General features: G+C 43.5%; 1 protein-coding gene across 4 annotated transcripts in view; it reads right to left on the minus strand.

Annotated features, from left to right (window-relative positions):
* grin2ba (glutamate receptor, ionotropic, N-methyl D-aspartate 2B, genome duplicate a) overlaps positions 1–10,032 on the minus strand; it is a 72,166-nt gene extending 62,134 nt beyond the window's left edge. For 2 of the 4 annotated variants that reach the window (XM_067453696.1, XM_067453676.1), the window contains exons 1-2: positions 9,528–10,032; positions 8,767–9,196 (exon numbers count right to left, since the gene is read on the minus strand). The gene's annotated coding sequence lies outside the window, so the exon portion shown is untranslated. The remainder of the gene's footprint in view (positions 1–8,766; positions 9,197–9,527) is intronic. The other 2 variants (XM_067453687.1, XM_067453679.1) reach the window with 2 other exon arrangements.
* Positions 10,033–11,432: the final 1,400 nt, after the last annotated feature.

An 11,432-nucleotide genomic window follows, 5' to 3' on the forward strand; every position in this document is an offset into this window, starting at 1 on the left:
GACCTTCATCTTCAGACTGAACTTAAAACATAGACATTCAAATGAACAGAGTTGGAAAATCATTTTCATCAGTGATCTCTGTTCAATTGTTTGCCCCTTTGATTTGTTTTCTAGGGTCACAAATAAACTGATTATAATATGAGCACAGTCTTAAACATTTTATTTAAAACAATGCAATCGCAAACCCGATTCCTAATTCGTTAAGATTCAATTTCCTAATTCCTAAGATTCATCTGCTCCATCCAGACGGCGTCTCTTTCAGGGAAGACCTTGCCTTCTCCAGCATGACAATGCCAGAGCACACACTGCATCAATTACAGCATCATGGCTGAGCAGAAGAAGGATCCGGCACTGAAATGGCCAGCCTGCAGTCCAGATCTTTCACCACTAGAAAACATTTGGCGCATCATAAAGAGGAAGATGCGATAAAGAAGACCTGAGACAGTTGAGCAGCTAGAAGCCTGTATTAGACAAGAATGGCCAACATTCCTATTCCTAAACTTGAGCAGCTCGTCTCCTCAGTGCCCAGACGTTTGCAGACTGATATAAAAAGAAGAGGGGATGACACACAGCGGGAAACATGGCCACGGCACAATTTATTTGATGCCATGAATTTTAAAATCAACTTATTTTGCCCTTAAAATGATCCATTTTCTCAGTTTAAACCTTTGATATGTCATCTCTGTTGTATTCTGAATGAAAGTTTGAAATTCTGTTTGTGTTCACTATTTGTACAGTGTCACAACTTTTTTTGGGATTCAGGTTTGTACAAAAATCTAATAAAAATCAAATCAAAAAGCTGTAGTTGAATCATAATGAAATATTAAAAATAGTCCTTCGATATAAACCTCTCCACAGCCTTCAATAAAACCAGAGATGGTTGAATTTATTAAACATATTTCAGGAGGGACACATATATATAACATTTCAGCTGTGTGTTTGGCACAGACTCGTCGCGTTGAGTCAGGGCCAGCATGAGGGCGGCCGTAAGGATGTGTGTGTGTGTGTGTTTGTTTATGTCGGCGGCGTCTCAGGTGTCTAGCCTCGCTCTCGGAGTGTCTGGCAGGTATAAACAGGTGTGAATGTGACAGTGTGGTGGCCAGCAGGAGGCGGTGTGGCCTTGACATTCTTCCACTGTTTCTGAACTAACCTGCTGCGGGTTTGAAATGAGTTAAAGGAGGTTCTTGCCTAAATTAGGTGTACCTGTGACAAATCCAGGTCACTGAGATCCAACTCACAATTTCAAATCAAATGCACACAGGCAGAATTTCCACTGAACGCAAACTAAACTAAACCTGACAAACATGCACACTGGTTTCTCGTAAATAAAAATGCACAACATTAATTGCTCTCCTATAGTAAGTCGCTTAAATGCATGATTTTAATTGGTGCAATCGTAGCTGCAAATGAACGATTGTGCCGCTCTGAAATAGTGCTGGCTGGTTAGTGAGAACTTCTGCGAGGATCTCGGATTGGACACTGGATCAGTGAGTGTTAACCAAGAGGATGATGAGGAGGCGGTCAGACATCAGCTTGAGCCCATTACAGCTGGATGACTGACGAGCTGCTGTAATCTCTAATTACTTCAATCAATTTAAGAGCAGAGCCACTCATCTGAGGAGCTATTAAGAGAAGGCAGAGAGTGTGAGACGCTGAAGTGGGTTATTCAGAGCGAGTGTGTGTGTGTGTGTGTGTGTGGGCAGTCATATGTAGGTTGGAGGATCCGGAGTTTGTGGGGTACAACAGAGACCAGAGGCAAGAGTTCTGCCCATTTAGGTCGGCCCAGTTTCTTAAAGTGGGACTGTGCTGCACTACCTGAGCTCTCCTCTGAGAGACACGCGTGTGCGTGTGTGAGAGACGCAACCATGTGAAACATTTCTGCATTCAACATATTAACTGAGAACGCGTTTTATAATCTGCTGTCTTCAAAAGCTATCACTTACAAAAAACGTTCCACACAACTGATGTTCCACATGACTGATGTTCCACATGACAGACGTTCCACACAACTGATGTTCCACATGACTGATGTTCCACATGACAGACGTTCCACATGACAGACGTTCCACATGACTGACATTCCACATGACAGACGTTCCACATGACAGACGTTCCACATGACAGATGTTCCACACAACTGATGTTCCACATGACAGACGTTCCACACAACTGATGTTCCACATGACAGACGTTCCACATGACAGACGTTCCACATGACAGACGTTCCACACAACTGATGTTCCACATGACAGACATTCCACATGACAGACGTTCCACATGACAGACATTCCACATGACAGACATTCCACATGACAGACGTTCCACATGACTGATGTTCCACACAACTGATGTTCCACATGACTGATGTTCCACATGACAGACGTTCCACACAACTGATGTTCCACATGACTGATGTTCCACATGACAGACGTTCCACATGACAGACGTTCCACATGACAGACATTCCACATGACAGACATTCCACATGACAGACGTTCCACATGACAGATGTTCCACACAACTGATGTTCCACATGACAGACGTTCCACACAACTGATGTTCCACATGACAGACGTTCCACATGACAGACGTTCCACATGACAGACGTTCCACACAACTGATGTTCCACATGACAGACATTCCACATGACAGACGTTCCACATGACAGACATTCCACATGACAGATGTTCCACACAACTGATGTTCCACATGACAGACATTCCACATGACAGACGTTCCACATGACAGACGTTCCACACAACTGATGTTCCACATGACAGACGTTCCACATGACAGACGTTCCACACAACTGATGTTCCACACAACTGATGTTCCACATGACAGACGTTCCACATGACAGACGTTCCACACAAATGAAAGCTTTAGCATAAGTTCTGCCAGGAAGACTTAATTGTTACGTCACTTCAACTTCTATCTATCCAATCACATGCTAATACTTGGGTATAAAAGATCGGTACTTACTCATGTTTGAGTTCGCAGATGCTGACGCACCAATTCACCGCCATCCTCCCCACCACCTCCAAGTCAAATCCTTCCCTACTCCACCCCACCACCACCACCAGGATGGTCCCTTCCATACCTCACGGGGGGGTCGGCTGCGCCTCTGCCTTCGTCTTCAGGCAGGATATGCAGAGTCCATACCCTCTGATTGCGAGCTACGGACGGGGCCTATGCCAAAGTACTTTATTGCTTGCTGGATTGTTAATAAATGGATTATTGTCACAGTATTTATTCTCCCGAGTCTTTCTGGCAGAACTGATGTTCCACATGACAGACGTTCCACATGACAGACGTTCCACACAACTGATGTTCCACATGACAGACATGACAGACGTTCCACATGACAGATGTTCCACACAACTGATGTTCCACATGACAGATGTTCCACACAACTGATGTTCCACATGACTGATGTTCCACACAACTGATGTTCCACATGACTGATGTTCCACACAACTGATGTTCCACATGACAGATGTTCCACACAACTGATGTTCCACATGACAGATGTTCCACATGACTGATGTTCCACATGACTGATGTTCCACATGACAGACGTTCCACATGACTGACGTTCCACATGACTGGCGTTCCACATGACTGGCGTTCCACATGACTGGCGTTCCACATGACTGATGTTCCACATGACTGGCGTTCCACATGACTGGCGTTCCACATGACTGGCGTTCCACATGACTGATGTTCCAAATGACTGACGTTCCACATGACTGACGTTTCACATGACAAAAGTTACACATGACTGATGTTCCACATGACTGACGTTCCACATGACTGATGTTCCAAATGACTGATGTTCCACATGACAAAAGTTACACATGACAGATGTTCCACATGACTGACGTTCCACATGACTGGTGTTCCACATGACTGGCGTTCCACATGACTGGCGTTCCACATGACTGATGTTCCACATGACTGATGTTCCAAAATGACTGACGTTCCAAAATGACTGACGTTCCACATGACTGACGTTCCACATGACTGGCGTTCCACATGACTGGCGTTCCACATGACAGATGTTCCACATGACTGATGTTCCAAATGACTGACGTTCCACATGACAAACGTTCCACATGACAGAAGTTCCACACGACTGATGTTCCACACAACAGATGTTCCACATGACATACGTTCCACATGACAGACGTTCCACATGACTGACGTTCCACATGACTGATGTTTCAAATGACAGACGTTCCACATGACAGAAGTTACACATGACTGATGTTCCACATGACAGAAGTTCCACACGACTGATGTTCCACACAACTGATGTTCCACACAACTGATGTTCCACATGACATGCGTTCCGCATGACTGATGTTCCACATGACTGATGTTTTAGTTTCAGTTTCAGTTTGTTTATTTATAAAGCACATTTAAAAACAGTCACCAGACTGACCAAAGTGCTGTACAAGTTTAAGCTAGAGAGCAGCAGATGAAGTCAAATGGCCAATTCTAACTGAGAAATATCTATCACTTAAGTAGGATTTAAACCATTGTAAGATTGAGCCTTCCAGACCCACTTCATTTAATCTAGATAAGAGAAGCAAATGATTGACAATGTCAAAAGCTGTAGTTAAGTCCTAAAGAACTAAAACCTCAGGGTCTCCAGAATCTGTACAACTAAAATATCATTTAGCACTCTCAGTAAAGTGGATTCAGTGATGTGAGTGGACTTAAAACCAGACTGAAAAATGTCAAGTCTTTGATGAATTTAGAAATGCCTGAAGTTGACATAATACAGCCTTTTCTAGTACCTTTGAAATAAATGAACTCACTGAGATGGTACAATAATTATGTTTTGATCATGTGATGGGTTTCACATTACTGATGTTTCACATGACTGACGTTCCACATGACTGACGTTCCACATGACTGACGTTCCACATGACTGACGTTCCACATGACTGACGTTCCACATGACTGATGTTCCACACAACAGATGTTCCACACGACAGATGTTCCACATGACTGATGTTCCACACGACAGATGTTCCACATGACAGATGTCCCACACAACAGACGTTCCACATGACTGATGTTCCACATGACTGATGTTCCCCACATGACTGATGTTCCACACAACAGATGTTCCACACGACAGATGTTCCACATGACTGATGTTCCACACGACAGATGTTCCACATGACAGATGTCCCACACAACAGACGTTCCACATTACTGATGTTTCACATGACTGACGTTCCACATGACTGACGTTCCACATGACTGATGTTCCACATGACAGACGTTCCACACAACTGATGTTCCACACAACAGATGTTCCACACGACAAGACATTCCACATGACTGATGTTCCACACGACAGATGTTCCACATGACTGATGTTCCACACGACAGATGTTCCACATGACTGACGTTCCACATGACTGATGTTCCACATGAGACGTTCCACATGACTGATGTTCCAAATGACTGATGTTCCACATGACGTTCCACATGACTGACATTCCACATGACTGACGTTCCACGAGACGTTCCACATGACTGACGTTCCACATGACAGACGTTACACATGACAGAGGTTGCACATGACATACGTTACACATGACAGACGTTCCACATGACTGACGTTCCACGAGACGTTCCACATGACTGACGTTCCACATGACAGACATTCCACATGACAGAGGTTGCACATGACAGACGTTACACATGACATACAGTAGTTTATGTAGGTTGTCTACAAACCGAAAGGTTGGTGGTTATATCCCCAGTTCCAACTGACCAAGTGTCGCAGTGTCCATGAGCAAGACACCTAACCCCAGCTGCACCCGACGAGCTGGATGGTGCCTTGCATAGCTGACACCGCCATCAGTGTATGAATGGGTGAGTGTGAGGCAAAATGTCAAGCACTTTGGATGGCCATAGGGTCTGTTAAAAGCGCTATATAAATGCAGTCCATTTACCATTTACCATGTTCCACATGACTGACGTTACACAAGATAGATTTTCCACACGACTGATGTTCCAAGACATTCATTCCACAGAACAGATGTTCCACACGACTGATGTTCCAAAAAATGCGTTCTGCACGACAGATTTTCCACACGACTGGTGTTGCAAAACAGCTCTTCCCCACGACTTATGTTGCAAAGCAGCTGTTCCACACGACTGATGTTCCACACAACCGATGTTCCACACGACTGATGTTCCACACGACTGATGTTCCATAACAGACATTCCACGCGACTGATGTTCCACATGACAGACGCTCCACATGACTGGCATTCCACATGACTGACGTTCCACATGACTGATGTTCCACACCACTGATGTTCCAAGACAGATATTCCATACGACACACATTCCACACAACTGATGTTCCACACAACTGAGGTTCCACACAACTGAGGTTCCACACAACTGAGGTTCCAAGACATACATTTTACATGACCAAAGTTCCAAGACAGGTGTTCCACATGAATGATGTTCCAAGACAGCTGTTCCAAAATGGCTGAAGTTCTAAGAAAGATGTTCCAAATGACAGATGTTCCTAGATAGATGTTTTACGGGACATATGTTTAGGGTCGGGCATTGTTTTTAGAAACTGAGCAGGCTATCGTATCTTTTCAGATATTTCAGTATCGATATTTTTGACAACACTAGTTGCACTGTGCCGACCCAGGCTTTTTAAAAGTGAAATAAATCCACTCTTCAGAGCGCCGCTTACTGGGCTTCCATGGCTAAAAGAACAAGCGGGCACGCAAGCACCGGAAATCAGGAGGCCATGGAAACCAAAACTAGCGTGTTTGGAACCGATGATCGGAACCGAAAATACATTTTCTAAACGATTCCAATGGAATCGTTATTTTTTAAATGGTTTCCAAGTTAGAACCGGTTCTCGATGCCCAACCGTACATATGTTCCTTGACAGGTGTTTCAAGACAGCCGTTCCACATGACTAATGTTCCAAAATGACTGATGTTCGAAGACAGCTGTTCTAAATGAAAGATGCTCAACATGACTGACGTTCCACACAACAAACGTTAAATGCGCCAAACATTCTGCAAGACAGACATTCCACTCAACAGACAGTTCATTCAACAAACATTTTGCAAAGACATTCCACAAAGGAAACTAAAAAAATTGACAAACGTTACGCAGATGTTCCACTTGACAGACGTTTCATTCAAATGACGTTTCACCGGACAGACGTTCCACAAGACAATCGTTTCACCCAACACAGAGAAAAATGCTCTTAGTAGATAAGAAACCTTTAAGGAGTTATTGTTCACTAGTAACCCTAATTTAAGACATTTCTCCATAAATAAAACCCGTTTGGCATTAACGGTTCTTTAAAAATGAGTGAAGCTTTTTTTCTAAGAGCGAGTGTCGTTAACAATCAGGTTAATTTGTAATTCTAGTTTGATTAATATCAGTTTTCTGTTGTGTGTCAGTACTACTGTAGCCTGCTGTACTGTACAACATGTGATTTTCAATGTTTCTGAGAGTCTTTCTGCTCATTAATTTGCTCATAAATCCAGTAAAATTGTATATTTATTCAGTATATATCAACATATAGTGAAGTGTAATTTATTCCTGGGATCAAACCTGATTTATCATCATTACTCCAGTCTTCAGTGTCACACGATCCTTCACTAATCATTCTCATATGAGGATCTGATGCTCAGCACACATTTATGATGATTGAAAACGGTTCAGATTTCTGCGGATTTGTATATCTTTGCTACAGCAAAAGGCAATTCTAGCCATATGTAGTCTTGATCAACCACAAACAGACACATCAGGGTTAGGCTCGGCATCACTGCTTTCCTTTAACCTGCATTTCTGACTTCATTTGAGTAATTTAACATCATCTTCTAGATTTAACAAAATAGAACTCTAAAGGTTCTCAAAAAAGGGTTCTGTATAAGGAGAAATGTCTTAAATGAATGCATATATATCTGGATGGCTATAGAGACCTACTGTTGAAGCAAATGTACTGAGAAAAAAAAAAGATTTAATGCAAAATATATATTTGACAAAATATTTTGAACTGCTGTAAAATTAAAGATTTAACCAACTTGTGTTCCAAATGTGAAGTTGATCTGACACAGATCAAGCTGGTAAACGTACTTAAAGGACCGTTTTCATTGCAGCACTACTTCGCAGCACCGTTTTCGCAGAATGTTGTGTTTTAAGAAATTATTTTTTTGACCTGATTTATGAAATATGTGACAGTTAACAGGCTGGTCACATTGTTTTGATTATGGTGAAGTATTGGGAAAACATATGCTGCCATGATTTACTGATGATCGTATATTTGCACAGTGTCCAAAACCCTGAGCGTGGCTCCATCATAGCAGATGTGCAACAAAAAGACCAATTACAAAACAAACACACATCTGCAGATTGAGAGAAGCCTAGAACAGATTGGCTCAACACACACTCTAAAAAATGCTGGACTAAAAACAACCCAAGTTGGGTTAAAAATGGACTAGCCCAGCAATTGGGTTGTCTTAAGCAACATTTAACCTAACCAATGGGTTAAAACAACCTAAGTTGGGTTAAAATGGACAAAGCCAGCAATTGGGTTGTTTTAACCCAGCAATTGGGTTGTCTTAAGCAACATTTAACCCAACCAATGGGTTAAAACAACCCAATTGCCATTTTGAAAATGAAGTCCATTTTCAACCCAACATGGGGGGTTTTTAACCCAGCATTTTTTAGTGCACACACACACACACACACACTCACCGAACAGTGCGCTCGCGTCCTCCGGCGTCCCGTTCACATTCACCTCCGCTGAAACGGCTTCACTCCGCATTTAGTCCAATTGTAAATGAGCAGGAAGAGGCGCGTGTGTCTGCTCATCTGGAAAAGCGTCGCAATCCAGACTCATGAATGAAGCGAGTCTCCTCAGGAGAAACAGAAGAGAAGAGCTGCATCCAAAGGGCTCGAGCAGCCTCAGAGACGGCTGATGATGGAGGGGTGACACACACACACACACACACACGGGCTCTCTCTCTCTCTATTAATGACCAGATTAATTACTCTCCATCACACACACTGATGGCGATGAGCGCTGGTGCGCGAATAACCGCGTAATATCAGAGAGAGCAGCAGATCAATGGACGACAGACAGATAAAGGTGTAGAACGGAAGGGTAATGTGGGATTATGACGGACTGCACACACACACACACACACATATACACACACAGGTGAGAGACCAGTAGAATGTAGAGAGAGAGAGAGAGAGAGAGAGAGAGAGAGAGAGAGAGAGAGAGAGAGAGAGAGAGAGAGAGAGAGAGAGAGAGAGAGACAGGTGAGTGTATTCGGTCTATAGTGTGTGTTTCTGATGACACACACACACACACACACACACACAGCTGACTGAGGTAAGACACTTCTCTCTCTCTACGTCACATTCTGCATGTGTGTGTTCATGTGTGTGGTTTGCGAACACACACACACACAAACACACACACACACTACAGTGAACACAAATCAACCTACCTACTCTCACACACACCAGCCGCGGGGGGATGAGGAAGAGGAGGAGAAAAAGAAGAAGGTAAGAACACACACACCGTCCCTCCGAAAACTCTCACAGCCAAAAGAAATTATAAAAGAGATAGATGGAGAAATAGACGAGCAGGCAGATGATGGACAGAGCGAGCAGATGAAAAGAAAAAGCACCTCCCACGATCACGATGAGGAAGAAGAAGAACAAAAAACGAAAGAAAAACGCGAATACTCCGACCGCCTCCGTGATGGAGCTCTTCTGGAGGGTGTGTGTCCCTCCTCCTGACGCCTCGCGAAACACCTGCTCGCGCAACACACACACACACTCACACACACACACGCGTGCGCGCTCACATGCTGCTGTCAGGACACACACGCTGCATCTGTATGACTGCGCCAAACACACACACACACACACATACACACACGCGCGCGCGCGCACTCGATCGCTGCCGGTAAGAGCGCAGACACGCGCCCGCGCCCGCGCTCCCTCAGCGTTTGTTCAGCAGTATTCACTGGTATCAGAGACTGAGGTGAGACGAGAGATTAGCCCTAGTGTGTCTCCCTCTGCTGGCAGACCAGTGTAGCACACACACACACACACACAAACTCAACGTTCACTAGCCGCTACAGTTAAAATAATGAAACTCAATTATATGTCTCTCCAGCAGACACATTCATGTTACATATTACAGCTTTTGTGAAGACACACTATATGGCTACACACACACATTCATGTCCCATTGTTAACCCGTGGGGTTTAATCTGGAGTCGGCCCACCCTCTCTAACAGCTCCAGCTCTTCTGGGAAGGCTTTCCTCAAGGTTTAGGAGTGTGTTTATGGGGATTTTTGCCCATTCTTCTAGAAGCTCATTTGTGAGGTCAGGCACTGATGTTGGACGAGAAGGCCTGGCTCTCAGTCTCCGCTCTAATTCATCCCAAAGCTGTTCTATCGGGTTGAGCTCAGGACTCTGTGCAGGCCAGTCCAGTTCCTCCACACCAAACTCCTCAGCTCATCTGAGCTCATCTGAAGGCCACTGAAGTCTGGAGGTCTGGAGCTTTTGACTCTGCAGAAAGTTGGAGACTTCTGCGGACAAAAGGTTATTATAGTTTTGCTTTTTGAAATTAGTTTTTATTTTATTATCGTTTTCAATTTTGCTACAAATTTCAGTTTAGTTTTAGTTCGTTTTACAAATGGTTTTGCTAGTTTTAGTTTAGTTTTTATTTTGCAAATACATTTCTATTTAGTTTTTATTTATTTAGTTTCAGTTTTAGTTTTAGTAATTATAGTTTAGCAGAGTTACCATAATGAAGTGTAGAGACCAAATCAAGGTTTTTAATTTCAGCAAAGTTTAATGTTTGCACAGATTAGAGTTTAATCTTACTAAACATCCTTAAGTGAAATAACTTGATAAACGAGCATTATTGTTTAAACCCAGGACGGTCTTACAAAACATGCATAAAGTTGGGTCTCAGCCAAAACATGTTTTTATTTAAAATGTTTTTTGACCAATAGTTTTAGTCTTAGTTTCAGTTTTCGTTTACGAAAATAACCTTGTTCTGCACACTGTGACCCTCAGCATGCGCTTACCCCGCTCTGGGATTTAACACTTCGTGGCTGAGTTGCTGTTGTTCCCAATGGCTTCCTCTTTGTTCTAATCCCACTAACAGTTGAGTGTGGAATATTTAGTAGTGAGGAAATGTCAGGAATGGCCTTATTGCACAGGTGTCAGCCTATCACGGCCCCACGCTTGAGTTCACTGAGCTCCTGAGAGCGACCCATTCTTTCACTAATGTGTGTAGAAGCGTCTGCAGGCCGAGAGCTGGAGTTATACACCTGTGGCCATGAAGAGACTGAACACCTGAACTCAGAGATCTGGAGGAGCGGCACAATACT

The sequence above is a fragment of the Pseudorasbora parva genome, chromosome 2 (assembly GCF_024679245.1).
Source record: "Pseudorasbora parva isolate DD20220531a chromosome 2, ASM2467924v1, whole genome shotgun sequence".
In the NCBI taxonomy this organism is placed as follows: domain Eukaryota; kingdom Metazoa; phylum Chordata; class Actinopteri; order Cypriniformes; family Gobionidae; genus Pseudorasbora; species Pseudorasbora parva.